The 12,250-nt window shown below is 39.8% G+C and overlaps 1 long non-coding RNA gene across 1 annotated transcript in view; it reads right to left on the bottom strand.

The window, feature by feature from the left end:
• Positions 1-1,276: 1,276 nt before the first annotated feature.
• LOC144454971 (uncharacterized) overlaps positions 1,277-12,250 on the bottom strand; it is a 29,405-nt gene continuing 18,431 nt past the window's right edge. The window contains exon 2 of the long non-coding RNA XR_013483546.1: positions 1,277-3,813. This is a non-coding gene — a long non-coding RNA (uncharacterized LOC144454971). The remainder of the gene's footprint in view (positions 3,814-12,250) is intronic.

Raw genomic sequence — 12,250 nt, 5'->3', positions numbered from 1 at the left:
TAATGACTTACTGAGCAAATCCAGCTAGCAGCTGTCAGTTATTCAGTGGCAGTGGGCTACAGTTGACTGGCCTCACACTAGTTCATGGGTACTGCCCATTTATGGAAAATGCATGTATACTTTATTCATGTATTTGTAAAAATCACTGGGAAGCCCTCACTTCACCATGAGGTAGACTACATTTACATCACAGACATAACATCTTCTGACACAGTTGAGATGTTGGGGGTGGAGTGGAAGAGGGTCCTAGTCATTAGGTCTGAAGGATCCAAGCTCATAGGGAATTATACCAGCAGATTTGGTCTAAGTTCAATTCCGGGGGGGGGGCGGGGTGCTCATTTAGAAAACATAAGGTGCTGAGTCAGGAAAATCTCCATTACATGTCATGTGAGTTTTGATAATACTTTCCTTCCAACTCTGACATTCAGTGAGTTTTGAGGACCCTCCCAGGTTTGTCCATCTGTTTGCTGGGGCCCCTTCTAGTGTTGCCAATTGGTGGTCCAAGGTCCCTCTCAGTACTGAACCCATTCACTTCAACAGGGCAATATTAAGTGCCTACTATGTGTCAAGCATTGTGCTAAGCAGTGGAGACACAAAGGAAGGCAAACACAGTCCCTGTTCACATGGAGCTCACAGTCTAATGGGGAACACAGCATACCAATAGCCATGTACAGTCAAGACATATACAGGAAAAATGGGAGATAATCACCAAAGGGAAGACATTAACATTGAAGTGGATTGAGAAACTGTTCCTGTAGAAGGTGTGATTTTAGCTGGGACTTGAAGGAAGCAAGGGAAGCCAGGATGATAAGGGAGAGGATTCTAGTTTTGGGGGGGACATTTTAGTGAAAGAGAAAGGGAGTCTGATGAGGGAGTATCTTGTATGAGGAAAAGCAAGGAGGCTAGAATCACTAATTAGGAGAAGAATCCGGGGTAAGAATACTGGAAAGGAAAAAAAGGGCTAGGTCATATAGTCAAACAGAGGATTTTATGTATAATCTTGGGGGTAATACAGAGCCACTGGCATTTTTTGAATAGAGGGGATGGGAGTAGGCAGGGAATGTTACATGTTCAGACATATGCTTTAGGAAGATCAAATGGTCAGCTGAGTGGAGGATGGAGAGAGTGGAGAGAGCCTTGTAAGATGGCAAACTATCCTGGTGACTAGGCCAAATGTAAGGGTGCAGATCTGTTCTGCCTTAGTTATGCTAATTGCAAAGTGGCATACCCTCTGAGAGAATACTGAGATACAAAAGAAAGAGACACTCATATGAGCTTGGTTATTACTGTTTTATTAGTAATTAAGTTAATTTTTGGAGGAGTTTACTCACAAGAGGCCAGTTGTCCTGTATGGCAGCAGGACAAAATAACATCATGAATCCTCACACCAGCCCCAGGCCAGGTCAGGTATTTTATAGAAACAGAGCAAAGATGGTGCAGGGTCACGTGCAAGTTTTCCTATGGGATATTTAGAGCTTCTTTTTCTGTTTCATTTGCTCAAGGTAATTCAGGTTTTTCTATGGAGTCATAGTTCGAGTTCCAATTTTGGCCTACCCTCATACAAGCCTTTAGCCGCAGAGGCCAGAAAACCATAGTGCTGTCTTGAGGTGAGGTGATGAGGACCTGCAACACAGTGGTGACAGTGTCAGAGGAGAGAACATCTCTCACATATGAAAGTTGTTGTGAAGGTAGAACTAATTGACAAGATTTGACAGTAGATTAGATGTGGGTAGGGGCTTGAGAGAATAATGGGGGTATAGGTTGCTGGTGCTCAGAAAAGTCATAGAAGTGTGAGGAGAGGGGAACTTTTAGAGGTAAAGCTAATGAGGTCAGTTTTGGGTATGTGGAGTTTGAAATACCTGTGGGACATCCAGTTTGAAATATCCAATAGTCAGTTGATGATTGAGCCTGGAGGTCAGGAGAGAGGTTAGGGTTGGACAAGTAGATCTGAGAGTCATCTGCATCAAAATGATTATTCAATCCATGGGAGCTTATGAGATCACTAATTGAAATAATAGAGAGGTAGAAGAGAAAAGCGCCCAGCACAAATCCTTGGGGAACCCCTACAGTTAGTGGACTTGATCAAGATCCAGACTGATCTAGCCAAGAAGACTGGTAAGGAACAGTCAGACAGGTATACAGAGAAGCAAGAGAAAACAGTGTCACAGAAACCTAGGGAGAAGAGAATATCAAGGAGATGAGAGGGACTGTATCACCCTGAGTGATGATATGACAGAAAAGAGCTGAAGAAGGATGAGGATTGCCAGAAGGCCATTGGATTTGGCATCTGGGTCCTGATAAGTTTGAACAGTGGCTCCTCTGAAATAGTTCCAGGCATTCACGTTTGCACTATTTGGAAGTTAAAATGATGGAGCCACTTCAGGGGACTCCTAATTCCCACTCATCAGGGCCTAGCTTCAAGAGATGGTTTTAGGACTGAGCAGTTTTCTTTAAGGGATGAAGTTAGCAGTTAGACTTGAGACAAGAAGAGAGGGAGAAGAAAGGAAGTAGAAGCACTGATTAGAAGTAACCTTCTGAACCAATGGTAGCCACAAAAATTAGGGAAGAGTTAGGATAACAGCTGACAAGGATGAGTGTATCAAATAATGGTTTTGTAAGGATGGAGGAGACAAGGGCACGTTTGTAGGCAGACAGAAATCAGCCAAGAAGACAAGGAGAAATTCAAGTTAAGTAGGAGAATAGTGATCATAGAAGGGGGAAAATACTAGAGAAGATGGGATGCCATGGGATTATTTCTGCATGTGCAAATGTGTTTCTTGGCAAGGAGAAGAACCACTTCTTCATGTGGGACAGAGGAGACAGTGGGGGAAGATTCTAAGTTATGTGACATGTGGATGATGTGAGAACAGGCCTTAGTGAATGAGCTCAGGTTTATTTTCAGCAAAATGTGGTAAGGTTAATGGGTGAGCTGAGAGGGAGCTCTGCAAGTTTTGAAGAGGGAAGAAAAGGTTTGTAGAAACAATTGTGGTGAGTGGGATACTGAATCACTTGGGGAGAGGTGAAAGGATTGCCTTGCTACAGTCAGGCCCCAGTTGAGGTTATGTAATAGAAGTTTGTAGAGGACCTAGGCAGCATGGTTTCAAGATTTTCTCCAGCTTCATTCAGTATCAAGTGATAAGGGGTAAAGACAGTGGATGATGGGTCTTATCTAAGGCTATGCAAGATGTTGAATTGAGGAATAGCTACCAGTGAGCTTGGGGCTTAAGGTGGGAAATCCAACAATTTGTTAGCCCCTCCCCTTAGCAATGTTGGAGGACAGTTGAAGAATGGCATTTTTATCCTAGGAGGTTTGTTTCTTGAGGGCCATAACAGGGAAGTGTGTACTAGGTATTGTTGCAAAAGTCTCAGTAGGGTAAAGAGTGTATACAGATAGAGCAAGAGGTCTTGCCTAGCTATTGTCTGTGTGAGCAGAAAAGAAGGTAAAGCGAAGAATGTAGACAGAGAAAATGCCAACACATACTTAAATCAAGGCCTTAGAGACAACAGAAGGGAAGAGAAAACAAAAAACTAGGACAGTATACTCAGCCTTCATCTGGAATCTTGGAACAGCAGTCTTGTCTGGATGTCAGCTGCTTCTGGGTTCATACTAGATGAACCTTGAGGGCCCAGAAGGTCCTGCCATTCACTCAGGAGTGGGGACTCTCTTCAGATGATCCAGGAGTCCACACCCACAAATTTGGCAGTTGTGGGAATAGTCAGAAGGACCTGGTAGGATCCCTTAGATTGAGGGGGATGAGTGAACAGGTACAGTTTCCTGAATTCAGAAAAGGAAGTGTCCAATTCCCCAAACATCTGTAACATAGAAACAATGACTGATTGATCAGTCTGAGGCCACTTTTCAGTTGCTTGAGATGTACAATTGTGAAAAAAAAAAACTCCTTACATCAATCTCTGGATCTGAGTTTCTGGTCAGCAGATAGTTAAAGGTCTAAACCGCATGTAGAGATGGTCCGGTTTCCCAGCCACTCAGGACTAAATTCAAACAATGCAATGAGGTTTTCTCCCAATTCTCACAATTGAACAACATTTTCTCACAAGACAAAAGTTGCACTAGACCCATAATTGAACAGAAACTAAGCTAGCTCCAGGATTGGGTTGCAAGATGGAGTCAGCATGGTTCACTCAAGTCTCACTATTAACCATGTGCTATACTGATCCCCTTAATTCACTCAATCTTCCCTTTGTTTTTGCCTTGTGGGTAAGTGGGCAACTCCCTCCCTCCATGGATCACTTATCTATAAGCCAAATCTATAAAGTTTTTCATAAATTCATACTCATAATTACATTGTCAGATTACAAATCAAACTACTTAGAGGGCTCACAATGGACTAGTTTTGAGAAGGGCCATTTACACCAAAGGAACCAAGAAAACTTAAACATAAACATGAAACAAAAGACCAAAGCAATAGAATAATTATCACCAATATTAACTAACATCAATTCTCCTTGTATCCTAGTGACCCATTCTCAATATCCATGTAATCAGCACATTTTGAATCCCAGGTATCTCATGTGGTCATCTTGTCCCGATATATCTTCTTTTGGAAAATATGTTTCATTCTCAGTATAATTCTGAAGAGGGATCTGCTTCTCTGATTCCAAATCTAGAGGTTCCCAGATAATTCTCCTAGTAACAAGACTTAAGACAATTTAATAAATCACTTTTTGATTTTCCAATCTTGAAACTTCAGATAATTTCAGTTTACATATGATTGGCTGTTTCTATCCTTACCTAAATACTATACCTGATATAGGAATCTTTTAAAAATTCATAAAAATCCAACCATAAAACGAACTATTATGCCTCTTACTTAAAATTGGGAAAATAATTTCACTATCTTTAATATTATCAATACAATTTATATGTAAAAATCCTTAATCCAATTTTGAGAACTTATTACTAAAACATGCTCAAAGCCTGAATTTCCATGATAGATAAATTTGGAAGCCAATCATATACATGCATATACTTCTTTAAAAAATAGTCCAATTCTCTTTTTTTTCTCAAAATTCACTATTCCATTTAATTAGAAATATTTTACATTATATCTTTGTCTTGTTACTTTGTCTAATCATTCCCGCCTTTAGGAAGATATCATCCCTATATTATAATTTGACCACAAATGTTGGTTAAAATGATAAGGTGTTCATACCTGTATCCTATTACGGTAAATCAGAGATGTTCTAGTTTCAATCTTCTATTTAATAGATTTGGTATTGTGCTTATAAAACTTTCTAATTATAGAAATTTGGTATAAAAGGAAAAAGAGGGAAATAGTTATAACAATGTCATATATCATAGTAAGGGAAAAACTCCCTTAGCTCTGTCTGATTTGAGGCATGAGTCATATCTGACAGCCAATCATGTAGTCACCAGGTATCAAAAGGAAAGCTCAGAATCAACCAGGTGGTGAAATTTCCTTTTCAAAAAGGAAATCGCACAATGGGGAAATAGAGTCATGAAGATCCTACCATTCCATGCCAAGGCCATCTCCAAAATTTTCCCAGGCACAGACATCCACCTTTAGCAGTTCCCAGACTGCATTGTCATTTTCTATTGGTGGATTCGTGACAACTCAGATGACTATCCCTGGGGTAAGTAGATAAGATAACTTGCTTAAGATTACCCAGCTAACAAATTTCTGTACCCAGAATGTAACTCAAGTTTCCCTGAATTTTTCCAGTATTTTTCCCAACACATTTATTTCACAGTCTGATGTGAGATGAGAGGGATTAAGAAGATCAGAGGGAGAGGGTCTTTTGTACTAGGGAAATCACAAGAGAGCTTTGCTTTAAATAATCTTTTCTCCATCAAGAAAGGGTTAACAAGAGGTGGTTTTTTTTTCATTCTGGGATTATTTCCAAACTAACTGCTTTCCTTCATTGCCCTAAAATAAAAAGGCTATAAATCTGGAAGAAAAAAAAATATTTCAGTGCCATTTCCCTTTAAAATTTTTGTAGAATCTAATTCTTATTTTTCCTTAAAACCAGTTTTACAGAGTGGTACCCCAAAACTCACTAAGATATTTCGGAAAGGAGGGAGTACGTGGAATTACCCATAGTCCCAGCAGTTCCCCCCTGCCATCTTAAAATGGTAAATATCCAAACTTCTTAATCTCCAAACCTCCTTAATGATTAATCTCCAAAACCTACTAAGATATATTTTTTTAGCAGTTCTGCAAACTTTCATTACATGACTTTATTTCTGTAATTCCCATGTGGCCAAGACTGAAATGATAGGGGAAACAAGTGATTTGCAGGGTTCTTTTTCTTTTTTTCCCCTTTTCTTATAACCTAATCTCAAACAGAAAACCTAAAGTGAGAGTTAGTCCTTCTTACTGGGACAATTGCTTCAAGTATGAAACCTTATTAATCTTTCCCCAGCATTCTGATCTCTTTGACTGTAGTCCTTAGAAGTTTTTCTGTCTAACTGCAGTTTCCCTTTTAGAAATCTTTCAAGGTAACAGAATCTACAAACAACACAAACATGATGCAAGGAAAACATTCTGTATTTCACAAAGACACACAAACAAAAACAATAAGACAGACACAAAGATGGATAATTCTATTTAAGCTTTCCTTAAAGAAATCTAAGTTACAAAAGGTTTCTCATTTGGTGGTTTTGAATAGCCATTTATTAAAAGCATCCCATTCAGAGTATTTTTTTCCTGCTGGCTTTATCAAGACATTTTTAGGGTACTTTATTTTATTATAAATTTATTTATTTTTAGTTTTCAATATTCACTTCCACAAGTTTTGGAGTTCCAAATTTCTCACCCCTCCCCCCACCCCAACATGGCATGCATTCTGAATACCCCTTCCCCAGTCTGCCTTCTCTTCTATCTCTCCCCCCTCCCTTCTCTTATCACCTTCCCCTTCTGTTTTCCTGTAGAGCAGGATAGACTTCTGTACCCCATTTCCTGTATTTCTTATTTCCCAGTTGCATGTGAAAACATTTTTTTTAAACATGTCTTTTTAAAACTTTGAGTTCCAAATTTTCTCCCTTCCTCCCTCCCCACCCACCCTCATTAAAAAGGCAAGCGACTCAATATAGGTTGTACATGTGCAGTTATGCAAAACACTTCCTTAGTAGACATGTTGTGAAATACTAACTCTATTTCCCTTAATCCTATCCTGCCCTCCCATTTATTCTATTCTTTCTTTTGACCCTGTCCCTCCTCAGAAGTATTTGCTTCTGATTACCCTCTTTCCCATTCTTCCCTCCTCTCTATCAACCCCCTGCTCTCTTGTCCCCTTCTCCCCCTATTTTCCTGTAGGGTAAGACAGATTTCCGTACCCAATTGAATGTGTTTTATTGTTGTTCTCTCCTTAAGCCAAATCCTATGAGAATAAGATTCCCTCATTCCCTCTCACCTTCCCCTGTTTCCCCTCCACTGTGAGAGACTTTTCTTTTCTGTTTTTTTGTGAGATAATTTACCCCATTCTACCTTTCCCTTTCTTCTCCGAGTATCATCCTCTCTCATCCCTTAATTTTATTCTCCAGATATGACCCCTTCATCTTCAACTCACCCTGTGCACTCTATCTATCTAAATATACATATATACAATTTTTTTCCTTCAACTACCCTAATACTGACAAAGTTCTCATGAGTTACAAATATCATCTTTCCATGCAGGAATGTAAACAGTTCAATCTTAATAAGTCTCTTATGATTTCTCTTTCCTGTTTACCTCTTCATGTTCCACTGGAGTCCTGTATTTGAAAGTCAAATTTTCTGTTTAGCTCTGGTCTTTTCATCAGGAATGCTTGAAAGTCCTCTATTTCACTGAATGACCGTTTTTTCCCCTGAAGGATTATACTCAGTTTTGCTGGGTAGGTGATTCTTGGTTGTAATCCTATCTCCATGCCCTGCGGTCCTTTAATGTAGAAGCTGCTAAATCTTGTGTTATCCTGATTGTGTTTCCACAGTACTTGAATTGTTTCCTTCTGGCAGCTTGTAATATTTTCTCCTTGACCTGGGAACTCTGGAATTTGGCTACAATATTCCTAGGAGTTTTCCTTTGGGGATCTCTTTCAGGAGGTGATCAGTGGATTCTTTCCATTTCTATTTTGCCCTCTGGTTCTAATATATCAGGGCAGTTTTCCTTGATAATTTCTTGAAAGATGATGTCTAGGCTCTTTTTTTGATCATGGCTTTCAGATAGTCCAATAATTTTTAAATTCTCTCTCCTGGATCTATTTTCCAGGTCAGTTGTTTTTCCAATGAGATATTTCACATTGTTTTCTAATTTTTCATTCTTTTGGATTTGTTTTACAGTGTCTTGATTCCTCATAAAGTCACTGTCTTCCAATTGCTCTATTCTAATTTTTAAGGAAGTATTTTCTTCAGTAAGCTTTTGGACTTCCTTTTCCATTTGGCCAATTTTGCTTTTTAGGGCATTTTTCTCCTCATTCGCTTTTTGGATCTCTTTTGCCATTTGGGTTAGGCTGTTTTTTAAGGTGTTATTTTCTTCAGTATTTTTTTGGGTCTCCTTTAGCAAGCTGTTGACTTGTTTTTCATGACTTTCTTGCATCACTCTCATTTCTCTTCCAAGTTTTTCCTCTACTTCCCTTACTTGCTTCTCAAAATCCTTTTTGAGCTCTTCCATGGCCTGGTACTGATTCATATATTTTTCTTGGAGGCTTTAGATGTAGGAGCTTTGACTTTGTTGTCTTCTTGTGGATGTATGTTTTGATTGTCATTGTCAGCCAAGTAAGATAATATAGTCTGACTCTTTTCACATTGCTTGCTCATGGTCCCGATCAATTACTTGAGTAATAAACTGTTTGTTAAGGTAGGGGTCTGTTTCCAGTGTGGAGAATGTACTGTCCCATGCTTCAGGGGTTTTGTGCAGCTGTTTTCAGAGATACTTCTAGGGACCTGTAAATTTTCAGTCCTTGTAAGGTGGTATGGTAATGGGCGAAGTGTTTACTCCTTTCCTGGCCTGTGACCACAAGTATTCCTTTCTGTCCCGTAACTGTGAGGAGGGGTTTCTCTCCACAGCCACTACAAGCTCCACCACGCCAGTGCTCCTCCTTACCCCAGCACTGCCGCCCAGAACTGTGACCCAGATCCACACACGGGCAAAGCAAGAGATTCCTGCCTAAGCACTGGCAAAGAGATCCCTGCAATCCCTCTCTGATCAGCCACTGGATTCCCCCTCAGTCTGTGGGCCGGAAGCTCGGGAAGCAGCTGCTCCCCCCAGGGCCATGCTCTTGGGGAATGGAGCTGAAACCCCGCCTTCCTCTCTGACCACCGACAGAAACAGATTTTTCCCACTGACCTTCTAAGTTGTCTTTGGCGTTTGTGGGTTGAGGAGTCTGGAAACCTCCACAGCTGCCCGCAATTCAGTCTTCTAAGGCCTGCTCCAGGTTTGCTGCAGCCTGCGTGCCCACGCTGTGCTGCGCTCCCAGCCTGGCACGATACACCTTTCTGATCAATCATCCAGGTTGTCTTGGGCTGGAAATTTGTTTCACTCTGTCTTTTTGTGGGTTCTGCTGCTTCAGAATTTGTTTAGAGCCATTTTTTATGAGTATTTGGAGGGGTTTGGGGGAGAGCTCAAGCAAGTCACTGCTTTCACTCCGCCATCTTGGCTCCGCCTAGGGTACTATATTTTATAACACTCAAAAGAACCCCATGTTGGCCAACAATGTCAAATTATGCCAGTTATTAAGAAACTTGAAAGTATATTGTCCGTGGACTAAATGCATATACCCTGCAACCAAATTCTTTGACATTCTCAGATTCCAAGTTTCCTATATTACAAGTGAAGGAAACAAACCCAAAGGTAACTGTTCCAGAGAAGTCTAGAGATTCCATAAAGAAGAGATGTATGAATCCTCTTTTCAGTGGAGACACCAAAATTTGAATCCTCCAAGGGAGCAGAGCTAAATCCAAAGGTGGGAGCTCAGGAATCTGAGAAGGAAAAATCACTCACTGCCACTCTCAAAGTTACAGCTCCAGGATAGTGCAACGAGATGCTGTGGGTACCTTACCTCAGGTTGAACTGGGGAGGGTAGGAGGAATTAACTCTTTTTGATCCTACTTCTGACACCAACTGTCAACTCTGAAATATAAGTGACCAAAGAGCCACAGAGGTTATATACCAACTGTTAACTCTGAAAATGCCAGAGATCTCACAATGGTTGTACACTAACTGTTAACTCTGAATAATAAAATATAATGCCAAAGAACTCCCAGATGATGTAGGCAAAAAGCCTTCTTTATTCCATTGGAAGGGAGAAACTAGACAAACATGTAGCAGTCTCATCTAGGACTGAGGAGACCCATGGCAGTGAGGCTAAGCCTTGATACACATGGTTGTGGCTAGACAAAGAATCAAGAAGGGAGGCATAGCAAATTTCCCTAATCAGCCCTTAGTTACTACAGCTGGGTTCATGGTGCCATGTTCATAGGTTCTCCTCCCTTTGCCAGGGACCCCATATCATGAGCCAAAATTATCAAAATAAAGAATGGAAAATTAGAAAGTCTTATTGTGAAAATAATTTAAATCCCTTCAGAGGAGCCATATGGTTTAGCATGGCTGAGATACTATCAATTAATCCCAATTGAGACCTGGGCAGTGCACCCTCTTAAAATTAAAGGTAAGGGACACATAATAGTCTCCTGTAAAAACAGAACATTTTTTTCATTAACCCATGGTTTTCACAACTGTGTTCATGTCACCATGCTTGTTCAACTTGGGTTTCTCTTTAATTTCTGTTCGACCTAGTTCATGAGATACATTGTAAAAATAAGGAAGTCAAAATTAGAAAGTTAAGGCTAGTGAGGTCAATTGTCAAAATCAGGGAGCTAAAATAAGGGTTCCAAATGTCTAAATAAAGTGAAAATTTCAAATTTAAAGAGGGAAATTGTGAAATTACAAAGTCAAAATTAGTCCAAATTAGGTAGTTGAATTGTTCAAATTGTTTAAATACCTCCAGATGGGTCAAGTGTCTTAGCATGGATGGGAGACTATCAATTAATCCCAACTGAGATCTGAGTGTGTGCTTTCTTAGAATTAAAGTTACAGGACACCTAATAAACCTTTTTGGCAAAAAGAGAGAATTTCCCTCATCAGCCCTTGGTTTCTACAGTTGTGTTCACCGCACTATGCTTGCCCAGTGTAGGTTCCCCTCTTTTTCACAGGGCAGTCATGAGTCAAATTGTCAAAATAAAGAAGTAAAAGATAGGGAGTCAAGACTAGTGAGAAGAATTGTTAAATTTTTAAATCAAAATTTGGAAGTGAAAATTAGGGAAATAAATTTTCTCAATAAAGAAGATAATTTTTAAAAAAGAATCAAAATTAAATAGAGAATTTCTTAAAATTATGAAGCCAAAATTAGCAGGTTCTAGAAAGGGAGTTGAATTGTTCATTTTTTTTTTCAAATTTCTCCACAGGGGCCACGTGGCTTAGCAGGGGTGGAAGACTATAAGATATTTTAAATTCAGACATGGGTGGTATACCCTTTCAGAATTAAAAGTATGGGATGCATAATAACCCTTTTCAGGAAAACTGAGCATTTCCCTCATCAGTGCTTGGTTGATATAATTAGGTTCATAGTGCCGTTCTCACCCCACATTGGGTTGCTTCTCTTTGCTGGGGACTTTGAGTCATGAGCCAATTTGTCAAAATAAGGAAGGTAAGATTAGGGAGGCTTATTGTTAAAATTGTTTAAATCTCTCCAGATGGACCACATGGGAGACCATCAGTTAATCCCAATTGAGACATGGGTGGTATAAGCTCTTAGAATTTACAGTATAGGACAAATAGTAAGTCTTTTTTGTAAAATCAGAATTTCCTTCCTTACATACAGACATGTGCCATGATCCCATGGCAACTCAACTTCAGATCTTAGCCAGATGATTGTGAAATTAGACTCGGAGTTGGCGCTGAATGATTGGAGTAAAAGGTTTTCATGTCCACTGGGAAGGAGGTCTCCAGTGGAGTGCCTCAAATAACTTTCCTTGGCCCTTTGCTGCTTAACATTTTTATTAATGCCTTAGATAAAGAGCATAGATGGCATCCTCATCAAATCTGCAGGTGACCCAAAACTGGATGAAAGTATCAGGATCCAAAAATCTCAGTAAGTTAAAGAATTGGGCAAAATAGTGAATATCCAAGAATGGAATCAAAATGGATTCCACAGGTGACATTCCACATGAATTCAACCAACAGTGTATGTACAGAGAAGCACTAAAGGCATGCTAGTCATGTGGGTTTATTT

This window comes from Phascolarctos cinereus, unplaced genomic scaffold, assembly GCF_003287225.1.
Source record: "Phascolarctos cinereus isolate Bilbo 61053 unplaced genomic scaffold, phaCin_HiC Scaffold_8;HRSCAF=390, whole genome shotgun sequence".
Taxonomy (NCBI): domain Eukaryota; kingdom Metazoa; phylum Chordata; class Mammalia; order Diprotodontia; family Phascolarctidae; genus Phascolarctos; species Phascolarctos cinereus.
The sequence above is the reverse complement of the archived record's forward strand: the minus strand, read 5'-3'. Positions and strand labels throughout refer to the sequence as shown.